This window comes from Rhinopithecus roxellana, chromosome 19, assembly GCF_007565055.1.
Source record: "Rhinopithecus roxellana isolate Shanxi Qingling chromosome 19, ASM756505v1, whole genome shotgun sequence".
Lineage (NCBI taxonomy): Eukaryota > Metazoa > Chordata > Mammalia > Primates > Cercopithecidae > Rhinopithecus > Rhinopithecus roxellana.
The window spans coordinates 41148074-41160152 of record NC_044567.1 but is presented as its reverse complement, the minus strand read 5'-3'; the positions used below and the strand labels follow the sequence as shown (position 1 = coordinate 41160152).

General features: G+C 55.3%; 1 protein-coding gene across 1 annotated transcript in view; it reads left to right on the top strand.

Annotated features, from left to right (window-relative positions):
• The first annotated feature begins 8403 nt into the window (after positions 1-8403).
• LOC104655002 (E3 ubiquitin-protein ligase RNF213) overlaps positions 8404-12079 on the top strand; it is a 122584-nt gene continuing 118908 nt past the window's right edge. Inside the window, 1 exon segment of the mRNA XM_030923792.1 lies at positions 8404-8552. The gene's annotated coding sequence lies outside the window, so the exon portion shown is untranslated.

Below are 12079 nucleotides of genomic sequence, written 5' to 3'. Positions count from 1 at the left end.
TGTGTGTGTGTGGGCGGTGGGTGAGTGAGGTGGGGTGTGTGGGGGGAGGTGAAAGTGGGGGTGGGTGTTGTTGTGGAGTGGGGTGGTGGGTGTGGCGGGGGTGGGAGTGCGGGGTGTGGGTTTGTGGGTATGTGAAGTTGGGGGTTTATGTGATCTCGCGCTTGCTCCGCCTCCGTTGGTTGGGGGGGCGATGAGAGCACACCCCCCTAACGGCATCAACCACACCCACCACACCACACCCCACACACCACGCACACACAACGCCCAACACACACACACCTCCACGCACACACCCCCAAGGCACCAGACCCAACACACACACACCGCTACGCACACCCCCACACCCAACATCACCAACACGCAGCACCACGCCACACCACATACGCAGAACGTACACACACACCACCCCGCACGCTACTACACACCACAACACACACACAGAGCCTCACGCACCCCACGCACCCACAACCCAACACACCAACACACCCCACGCATCACACACACCACGCACCCAACACACACACACCCCACGCACAGCAACCAACGACAACACCCCACACACTCACACGCACTGCACACACCACCCCAACACCCACAAGCCCACGCACTCACAACACCAACACACCCAACATCACACACACCGCACGCACACACACCAAGCCACAACACCGAGAGCCACGCACCGCACCACAACACCCCAACACACACACACCCCACTCACACACACCAACACACACCAACACACACACAACCCCACCACCACACACCACCCACACTCCCACAACTACACACACACCCCACGACACACACCAACACACACCAACACACACACACCCCACTCACACCACCCCCTCAAGGCACAGACCCTAACCACACACCACCCCACCACGCACACCCACACACCCCCAATAACACACACACACCCCCACGCACACACACGCCCATACACACACACACCCCAGCACACACACCAACCCGCACACTACCAACAACACACACACCCCACGCACACACCCACCAACATCAACCCACACGCCCACGCACACACACCAAACAAAACACCACCCCAACACACACACACCGCACTCACACACACCCCAACACACACACCCCCAACGACCCACACCAACCCACACACCAAAACACACACACACCCACGCACACCACCCCCACGGCACAGACCCCAACACACACACCACCGCCGCACACACACCCCAACACACACACACCCCACGAACCAACACCAAAACACACACCAACAACACACCCCCCACCACAGCCCCCAATCACAACCCCAACACCACACACACCGGCACGCACACCCACCCCAACAACACCACAGACCCACGCACCACACACCAACACACACCAACACACACACACCGCACTCACACACACCCCAACACCACACACACCCCACACACACCCCCACAGTGCACAGACCCCAAACACACCACACCGCACGCACACCCACCCCCAACAACACACACAGCGACCCGCACACACCACCACAACACACACCAACACACACACACCCCCCACGCACACACCACAACAACACACAACCCACGCAACACACCCAACACACACAACACCACACACACCGCACTCACCACACACCCCAACACACACACACCCCACTCACACACACCAACACACACCAACACACACACACCCCACTCACACACCCCCAATTCACATACCCCAACACACACACACCGCACTCACACACACCCCAACACACACACACCCCCTCACACACACCAACACACACCAACACACACACACCCCCCAGGCAACAGACCCACCAAGGGACAGACCCCCCACCACACACACACCCCACTCACACACCCCCCAAGACAGACGCCCACACACACACACCGCACCACACACCCCCAACACACGCCATCTCCACGCACCGACGCCCCCACACACACCCCAACACACACACACCCCACTCACACACACCAACACACACCAACCACACCACACACCCCCACCAACAGCCCCCAAGGCACAACCCCAACACACACACACCCACACCCACACCAACACCACACACACCCCACCTACACCCCCCCTAAGCACAGCCCCCAACCACACACACACCATGCACACACCCAACTACACACACACCCCCACCACACCCCACCCCACCACACACACGACCCACGCACACACCCCAAGCACAGACCCCACACCACACCACGCACCGCACACACACCCCCACACACAACACAAAGGCCCACGCACCCACGCACTCACACCCCACCACACACACCCCCAAGGCACAACCCCACACACACCCACGCACGCACACCCCACCCAACACACACACAGAGCCCAGCACCCCACCCACACCATACACCAACACATCACAACACCCCCACAGGCACAGACCCCATACACACACACACCTCCACGCACACCACACCCCACCCACCCCCCAACACACCACACACGAGCACCACGCACCCACGACCGCCCCCTCACACCCCAACACACACCACACACAAAGCCCACGCACCGCACGCACACAGACCACCAACACACACCCCCCCCAACACACCACACACCCCACGCAGCACAACACCCCAACCACACCCACAACAGAGCCCACGCACCCCACGCACACTCACACCCCAACACACACCCCCACGCACACACACCCAAGGCACAGACCCACAACACACACACACCGCACTCACACACACCCCAACACACACACACATATCCCACTCACCCCACGCACACACACCAACCACCACACACACCCCACTGCACACACAGCCCAACCACACACACAAGCCCATCGCACCCCACCACACACACCCCAACACACACCCCCCAACACACACACACCCCCCACGCACAACACACCCCAACACACACACCCCAACCACACACACCGCACGCACACACCACACCCAAACACACACAATGAGCCCACGCACCCCACGCACACACCCACCACACACACCCCCACACAACCCCTAAACACACACAAGCCGCACGCACAACACCCAACACACACACCCACACACAGACGCCCACGCACCACACCGCCACATCACACCCCAACACACCACCCCACACCCCAACCTACACACACACCCCACGCACACACCACCCCAACACACACACCGAGCCCACGCACCCCACGCACACACACCCCCAACCACACACACAGAGCCCACGACCCCACGCACACACACCAAACACACACACACCCCCAAGGCACAGCCCCCAACCACCACACACACCGCACGCACACACATCCCAACACACACACATATCCCACGCACCCCACTCACACACACCCCAACAAACACCCCCAAACACACAACACCCCCCCCACCCACACACACCCAACACACCACACAGAGCCCACGCACCCCACGCACACCACCCAACACACAACCCACGCACACCCACACCCAAGGCACATGACCCCAACACACACACACCGCACTCACACACACCCCAACACACACACAGAGTCCCACGCAACCCCACACACCACCACCCAACACACCCACACCCCAGCACACACGCCCAAACCACACACACGAGCCCACGCACCCCAGCACACACACCCCAACACACACACCCCCCAACACACACACACCCCACTCACACACACCCCAACACACACACACCCCAACACACACACCGCACTCACACACACCCCAACACACACATATCCCACTCACCCCACTCTCACACACACCAACACACACACACCCCACTCACACACCCCAATTCACATACCCCAACACACACACACCGCACTCACACACATCCCAACACACACACATATCCCACTCACCCCACTCACACACACCCCAACACACACCCCCCAACACACACACACCCCACTCACACACACCCCAACACACACACAGTAGCCCTATCGCACCCCACTGCACCCACACACCCCCAACACACACCCCCCAACACACACACACCGCACTCACACACACCCCAACACACACACATATCCCACTCACCCCACTCACACACACCAACACACACACACCCCACTCACACACCCCCACACAACCCAACCACACACATCCGCACCACACCCAACAACCACACCACCCCCAAGCACACAAACAGCCCCACGCACACACCCAAACACACACCCACACCGACGCAACACACCAACCGCACAACACCCAAACACACACAGGAACAACACACACCCCAACACCACACACACAGAGCCTCACGCCACCCCACTCACACACACCCCAACATGAACACACATCCCACTCACCCCACCCACACACCCCCAACTCACATACCCCAACACACACACACCCCAACACACACCCCCAAGCACAAACACACACCAAACTACACACCCCACCAACACCACGACACACCCAACCACACCCCACACAGCACTCACCCAAACACTACACACCCCAACACACACACACCCCCAACACACACACCACTCACACACCCCAACACACACACACCCCCAACACACACACACCCCACTCACACACCCCCAACACATACACACCCCCAATACACATACCACGCACACATCCCCAACACACACGTGTGAGCAATAAAGCTTTTTAATCACCTGGGTGCAGGCGAGCTGAGTCTGAAAACAGAGTCAGCGAAGGGAGATAGGGGTGGGGCTATTTTATAAGATTTGGGTGGGTCGCGGAAAATTACACGCAAAGGGGGTTGTTGTTCTCTGATGGGCAGGGGTGGGGGGTCACAAGGGGCTCAGTGAGGGAGCTTTTGAGCCAGGACGAGCCAGGAGACAGGAGAAGGAATTTCACAGGTAATGTCAGTCAGGTTAAGGCAGGAGAGACTGGGCCATTTTCACTTCTTGTGGTGATCTCACGTGCTTCAGGCCCTCTGGATGGTGTACGTGCAGGTCGAACAGTGGCCAAGACCACCCCCAAGCCTGGACCACATGGGATGCAGAAAGTTTGGGTAACTCCTTTTTTATACCTAATTTGGAACTCCGTGGGAGTGGAGAAGTGGCAATATGGACGGTGTTCCTTGAAAACATTGAAGACAAGTGAATAAACCATTTGCCATCTGGGGCAAACAATAAACCCGTCTAAAGACAGAGGAAAAGCTAAGAATTGAGTTACTTGGGGGGAATAAAATTTTGAAAAGTTCCTATGAATAATGAGGAATCTAGAAAGCCACACAAATGCTGAAGCAGGACACGTGCTCAAAAAAGACCTGAGAAGACCTCAGGGCAGGCCAGAAGGAAGGCTAAGTGTGGGAGGGGTGCCCCAACTCAGGGCCAGTCTACAAAGACTGAGAGAGTATTTTTTTTTTTTTTTTTTTTTTTGAGACGGAGTCTCACTCTGTTGCCCAGGCTGGAGTGCAGTGGCGCGATCTCGGCTCACTGCAATCTCTGCCTCCCGGGTTCAAGCGATTCTCCTACCTCAGCCTCCCGAGTAGCTGGGACTACAGGCGTGAGCCACCACAGCTCTGCTAATTTTTTGTATTTTTAGTAGAGACTGGGTTTCACCGTGTTAGCCAGGATGGTCTCGATCTCCTGACCTTGTGATCCACCCGCCTCAGCCTCCCAAAGTGCTGAGATTACAGGTGTGAGCCACTGTGCCTGGCCAGTTTTTTTTTTTTTTTCTTCCATGTTTTGGTTGTAGGTGTTTAAGGAAATCACTATCAAACCACTAATTGGCAACAAGCTAAAGGAACAGAGACTTTATTATTTATTTATTTTTCCTTTAATTTTTGTTTTATTTATTTATTTATTTATTTTTGAGAAGAGTTTCGCTCCTGTTGCCCAGGCTGGAGTACAATGGCGTGATCTTGGCTCACAGCCACCTCCACTTCCCGAGTTCAAGCGATTCTCCTGCATCAGCCTCCCAAGTAGCTGGGATTACAGGTGTGCACCACCACGCCCCGCTGATTTTGTATTTTTAGTAGAGACAGGGTTTCTCCATGTTGGTCAGGCTGGTCTTGAACCCCTGACTTCAGGTGATCTGCCCGCCTCAGCCTCCCAAAATGCTGGGATTAGAGGTGTGAGCCACCGTGCTTGGCCTATTTTTTATTTATTTATGTTTTCATGTTTTAAAATTTTGTATTAGTGGAATCTGCTTGAATTTGTAAAATGTAGAGTTGACACTGAAGATGTGAAAAGAATGAAGACATTTACTAGGGAATCTTGAACAAGGGAAAACCAACATGAACAAGGGAACAAAAAAAGAGGCCGGGCGCAGTGGCTCACTGGGTGACTGTGAGATCCTGCCTCAAAAAGAGAGAGAGAGAGAGAGAGAAGGAAGGAAGGAAGGAAAGTAAGAAGTGTTGATGAGGATGTGGAGAAATTGGAAGTGTTGTACAGTGTTGGTGGGAATGTCAGATGCTGCAGCCACTAAGGAAACAGCAAGGCAGTTGATCCAAAAGTTACACATAAAATTATCCTAGGCCGGGCGCGGTGGCTCACACCTGTCATCCCAGCCCTTTGGGAGGCTGAGGTGGGTGGATCATGAGGTCAGGAGATCGAGAACATCCTGGCCAACATGGTGAAACCCCGTCTCTACTAAAAATACAAAAAAAATTTAGCCAGGCATGGGGGCACATGCCTGTAGTCCCAGCTACTCAGGAGGCTGAGGCAGGAGAATCACTTGAACCTGGGAGGTGGAGGTTGCAGTGAGCCGAGATCGCACCACTTTGCTCCAGCCTGTCAACAGAGCGAGACTCAGTCTCAAAAAAAAAAAAAAAAAAAAGAATACGATATGGATCTGTGCTGCAGTGTGGATGGACCTCAAAAACATGCTAAGTGAAAGAAGCCAGATACAAGAGGCCATGTATGATTCCATTGATACGAAATGTCCGCGATAGACTCACCATGGAGACAGAACACAGATTAGTGGTTGGCTGGGAGGAGTGGGGAGTAGGGAGCATTGCTGTGGGGTTTCCTTCTGGGGTGAAGAAAATGGGAACTAGGGCCGGGTATGGTGGCTTCTCACCTGTAATCCCAGCACTTTGGGAGGCTGAGGCGTGTGGATCTCTTGAGGTCAGGAGTTTGAGACCAGCCTGACCAACATGGGGAAACCCCCTCTCTACTAAAAATACAAAAATTAGCTGAGTGTGCTGGTGCTTGCCGGTAAGCCCAGCTACTTGGGAGGTTGAGGCAGGGGAATCGCTTGAACCCAGGACGCAGAGGTTGCAGTGAGCCGAGATTGAGCCACTGCACTCCAGCCTGGGTGACAGTGAGACTCTGTCTCAAAAAAAAAAAAAAAAAAAAAAAAGGCTAAATGTCCATATATCCACACATGAGAGAAGTTCAGAGTGAATGCACAGGTGAACGCTGATGGGGTGTCTCTGGTGACGAGCTTACAAGGGCTTTTGTGCGTTTTCCCAATCCCACGGGGAACCTGTTGAATTCTGAAGCTGAGAGCGGTGTACACGTTCTAGAGAACGGTTCTCTAAGCACAAACGCTGCATTCTAACCATGGTGAGGAGGGTGCCCGGAGCCAAGGGAGGTGGCCCCAGCGAGCTGCGTGGCCAGCCTCACCCCGCAGCAGAGTCAGGTGGTCAGTCTTTATCCGCAGTCATGGGGTGGGTGGAGAGGGAGAGGGTGCAGAGAGGGGCCCACGCCCGCGCCCGTCCCATGGCACAGCCTTTCTCCACTTGGTCTCTCCTTTGGTGGCTGCTGGTTGCTGACTAACCGGGTGCCCTTTGTGGATTCTTCCTCTGGAGAGGCTACTGGGCTTGGCTGCTGGGTTGTACTTGCTGTGGTGAGGGAGGAGGAGACTCCGCTGCAGCCAGGGGCCATTTGGGTTCGAAGCTCCTGGTGGAGCTTCCCTTCCTCAGCTTCCTGCTGGGCGTCTTGCTGTGAGGTCTCCTGGTGATGCCCGGTGTGGGAGGGAAGTGCTGGATGAGCATGCCTGCTGTGGGGCCAGACTGCCCGCCTCCGGCTCTAGGGGTTCAGGAGGCCTGGCCTGGCTGGACCTGGGGTGCCCGGGCCTGCCTGTACCTTCTGGGTTGGTCTCTGCAGTGCATCTGTGCTGTGAACACAAGCCAAGGCATTTGTGTGGAGGCCCAGGGGCGCCAGGAGCCTGGTAGGGTGCTGGGAGCTTGGCAGGGTGCTGTGAGCCTGGCAGGGTCCCTGGAGCCTGGCAGGGTGCCGCCTCTGGTGTGGGCAGTTCTTCTCTTACGTGGATTTGCCCTGCACGTCTGCAGGAGCTGCTTCTTGGTCTCCCCACACCCTCCTGCCCGTGGGCCCTGGATGCAGAGGGTGCTGGGGAGCTGGTCAGTGCCCACACGTGGATGTCCCTGCCTGGGCCTTTCTGAGAGGAGGTGACCCCTGAGGTGGGGTCTTTGCGAGTCTGCTAGAGCTGTGCGTGGGGTGCACAGCCCTGCCCTGTCTGAAGGGGGTCCTGTTTCAACAGGGAGCTGCGTCAGAGGTTTTGGTAGATGCTACTGTAGACCTCATATCCGATGAGTGGGAAGCTGCTAATACCATACCCCGCAAGAGAAGGAAGCAGGACACAGCCCCGCTTGAGGCCGCCGGCGTGCCTTCTGCAGACTGTGAGCAGGTAGTCTGAGTCAACAGTTGGGCAGAACGCTCCCCGCCCCCACCCGTGCATGCCGGCACAGCCACCTCGCACTTCCGGCCCTTGAGTCCCTGCCAGCCGAGGACGGCTGCCCAGGACTGGCGTTCTCAGGTCGCCCTTGGGCTGTGACAGAGCAACGCTGATTCAAGCTTGGCTCTTGTGACTCTGAGGACATTTTGCTAGCGGTGAATTTCCGCTTTGTTGTGCTTGCCCTTCTGGCCCCCATCCTTCCACTCGCCTTTTTACTCCATGCAGCTGTCCCCTTGGACACCTGGAGAAACTTAACCTGGTTGCACTCACCTGGCTAAAGGTCCACTGGCAACACAGGCTTCACCACAGACAGCAGGAGGGGAGCCTGAGGGGCTGAGAGGGCCAGGCCCAGGCAGGCGGGGGCCGGACCAGGGCTCTGCCTGAACACAAGGTCTTGGATGGCACTTGCCACATGGGGGTATAGTGGAAACCCTGCTCAGTTTAGTCTCTGGTTTCTAGAAGTTGAAATCCTGACTTTTTCTTTTCTTTATTTTCTTTTTTTGAGACGGAGTCTCGCTCTGTTGCCCAGGCTGGAGTGCAGTGGCACGATCTCAGCTCACTGCAAGCTCCGCCTCCCGGGTTCAAGCGATTCTTCTGCCTCTCCCTCCTGAGTAACTGGGACTACAGGCACCTGCCACCACGCCCGGCTACTTTTTTTGTGTATTTTTAGTAGAGACAGGGTTTCACCATGTTGGCCAGGCTGGTCTTGAACTCCTGGCCTCAAAGTATCCACCCGCCTCGGCCTTCCAAAGTGCTGGGATTACAGACGTGAGCCACTGTGCCTGTCCAAAATCCTGACTTTTTCTATAGCATTTAGAAGTATTACAGGACTCGCTAATAATATCGAAAATGAAATTAGCTAACACATATAATGAAACTTTTGCTTTTGGGGAAAAGCAAGGGAGCTTCATACCTTGAAGAGTGATGTTTGTGAAGTTTATTACTGTTTGACAGAGGGTGACAGCCTCCCCGCCTTCCCTGCGCCGCTCCCCCCGGCCCATCGAGATGGTCACGTGTTCATTGAACAGAGATTTACTGAGCATCCACCACCTGCGGTGGGTCCTAGGTCTTAGGTGTACGCAGAAACGTTCGAGGCAGGCGTGCTCCTTCCTCTGTGGCCCGGGGCTTGGCCGTGAGCCCGCTCCTGCAGCTCTTGGGAAATGCAGGCAGCGTCCACACCGGGCTGGACTTACCCAGACATAAGGCATGGTGTGAGTGGAGAACTTATTCTCAATAGCAACAAAAATATGAGAAGCAGCTTGTAAAATAAAGGACGGATCCATAGGCCTGGCGAGGAGAAGGCTCTGGGGCTCAGCAGACAGTGAAGCTCCTGGAGAGGTGGACCCTTCCCCAGAGAGAACATGGAAGGTTTAGCACTGCAGAGATGTCTGCTGTCACCCAGAGTGACACAGGAACTTAACCAACTAATTAATGTGTAACAGTAGTATAGTTCTGAATGGGTGTGGTGGTTTTTGTTTTTGTTTTGAGACAGGGTCTCGCCCTGTGTCCCAGGCTGGAGTGCTGTGGCAAAATCATAGCTCATTGCAGCCTTGACTTCCTGGGCTCAAGCAGTCCTCGTGCCTCAGCCTCCCGAGTAGCTGAGACTACAGGCGTGCACCACCATGCCCAATTAATTTTTTAAATTTTTGGTAGAGATGGAGTCTTGCTCTGTTACCCAGGCTGGTCTCAAACCCCTGGGCTCAAGCGATTCTCCCACCTCAGCCTCCCAAAGTGCAGGGATTACAGGCATAAACCACCACCCCAGCCTGGTTTTGTATTTTTGGAAGCTGACAAAGATTTTAAACTATAAATTGGAGAAGATACTTAATGGATGTGAGAAGAAGGAGAAATGGATGGGAAATTTACAGTAAAGCTGTCAACGTGCACGGGTGGAAACATTCCCGTGGAGTAACAGGCACAACCTGGGAATGCGCACGGAGCATGAGTTGTGAGCTGGAGTGATGCACGGCATGTGCGGACCGGAGCGTGTTGGTCAGGGTGTACACACGGGTGTGGAAAGTGGGGTGTCTGAACCATGGGCTCAGCATTTGGGTACAACACACACACCCCACTCACCCCACTCACAAACCCCCACACACACCCCCAACACACACACCCCACTCACACCACACACCCCCAAAACACACACACCCCACTAACCCCACTCACACACCCCCAACACACCCCAACACACACCACTCACACACCTAACACACACCCCACTCACACACCCCCAACACACACACCCCACTCACACCACTCACATACCCACCACACACATATCCCACTCACACCACTCACCCCCAACACACACACCCCACTCACACCACACACCCCCAAACACACACACATCCCACTCACACCACTCACACCCCAACACACACACACACAAAACCCACTCACCCCGAACACACACACCCAACACACACACACACCCCAACACACATACCCCAGTCACACACACACCCCAACACATACATACCCCACTCACACCACTCACACACCCCAAGACACACACACACCACACACACCCAACACACACCACTCACACGCCCCAACACACACACACACCATCCACTCACCCCACTCACATACCCGCCAACACACACATGTCCCACTCATACTCATCTCGTGCTCACACTGAAATACACAGTGGTCCCTTGTTGCCCACAGGGGATCGGTTCAGGACCCCGGAGGACACCAAAATCTGAGGATGCCCAGTCCTAGATACGAAACGGCGTGGCGTCGGCACGTAACCCACAGCGCCCCCCTGTGCACTTTATTTTTTATTTATTTATTTTTGAGACAGATTCTCCCTCTGTTGCCTAGGCTGGAGTGCAGTGGCATGATCTCGGCTCCCTGCAACCTCCGCCTCCTGGGTTCAAGCGATTCTCCTGCCTCAGCCTCTAGAGTAGCTGGGATTACAGGCATGCGCCACCACGCCCGGCTAATTTTTGTATTTTTAGTAGAGATGGGGTTTCTCCACGCTGGCCAGGCTGGTCTCAAACTCCTGACCTCAGGTGATCTGCCTGCCTTGTCCTCTTAAAGTGCTGGGATTACAGGTGTGAGCCACTGCGCCTGGCCTGATTCAATATTTTAATGTAAAACAGCATCCTAAAAGGTCTAGAAAATATAGGGGGATATTTATAAAATTCTGTAAATACTTCTTTTTTTTTTTTTTTTTTTGAGACGGAGTCTCACTCTGTCGCCTGGGCTGGAGTGCAGTGGCCGGATCTCAGCTCACTGCAAGCTCCGCCTCCCGGGTTTACGCCATTCTCCTGCCTCAGCCTCCCGAGGAGCTGGGACTACAGGCGCCCGCCACCTTGCCCGGCTAGATTTTGTATTTTTTAGTAGAGACGGGGTTTCACTGTTAGCCAGGATGGTCTTGATCTCCTGACCTCGTGATCCACCCGTCTCGGCCTCCCAAAGTGCTGGGATGACAGGCTTGAGCCACCACGCCCAGCCAATTCTGTAAATAC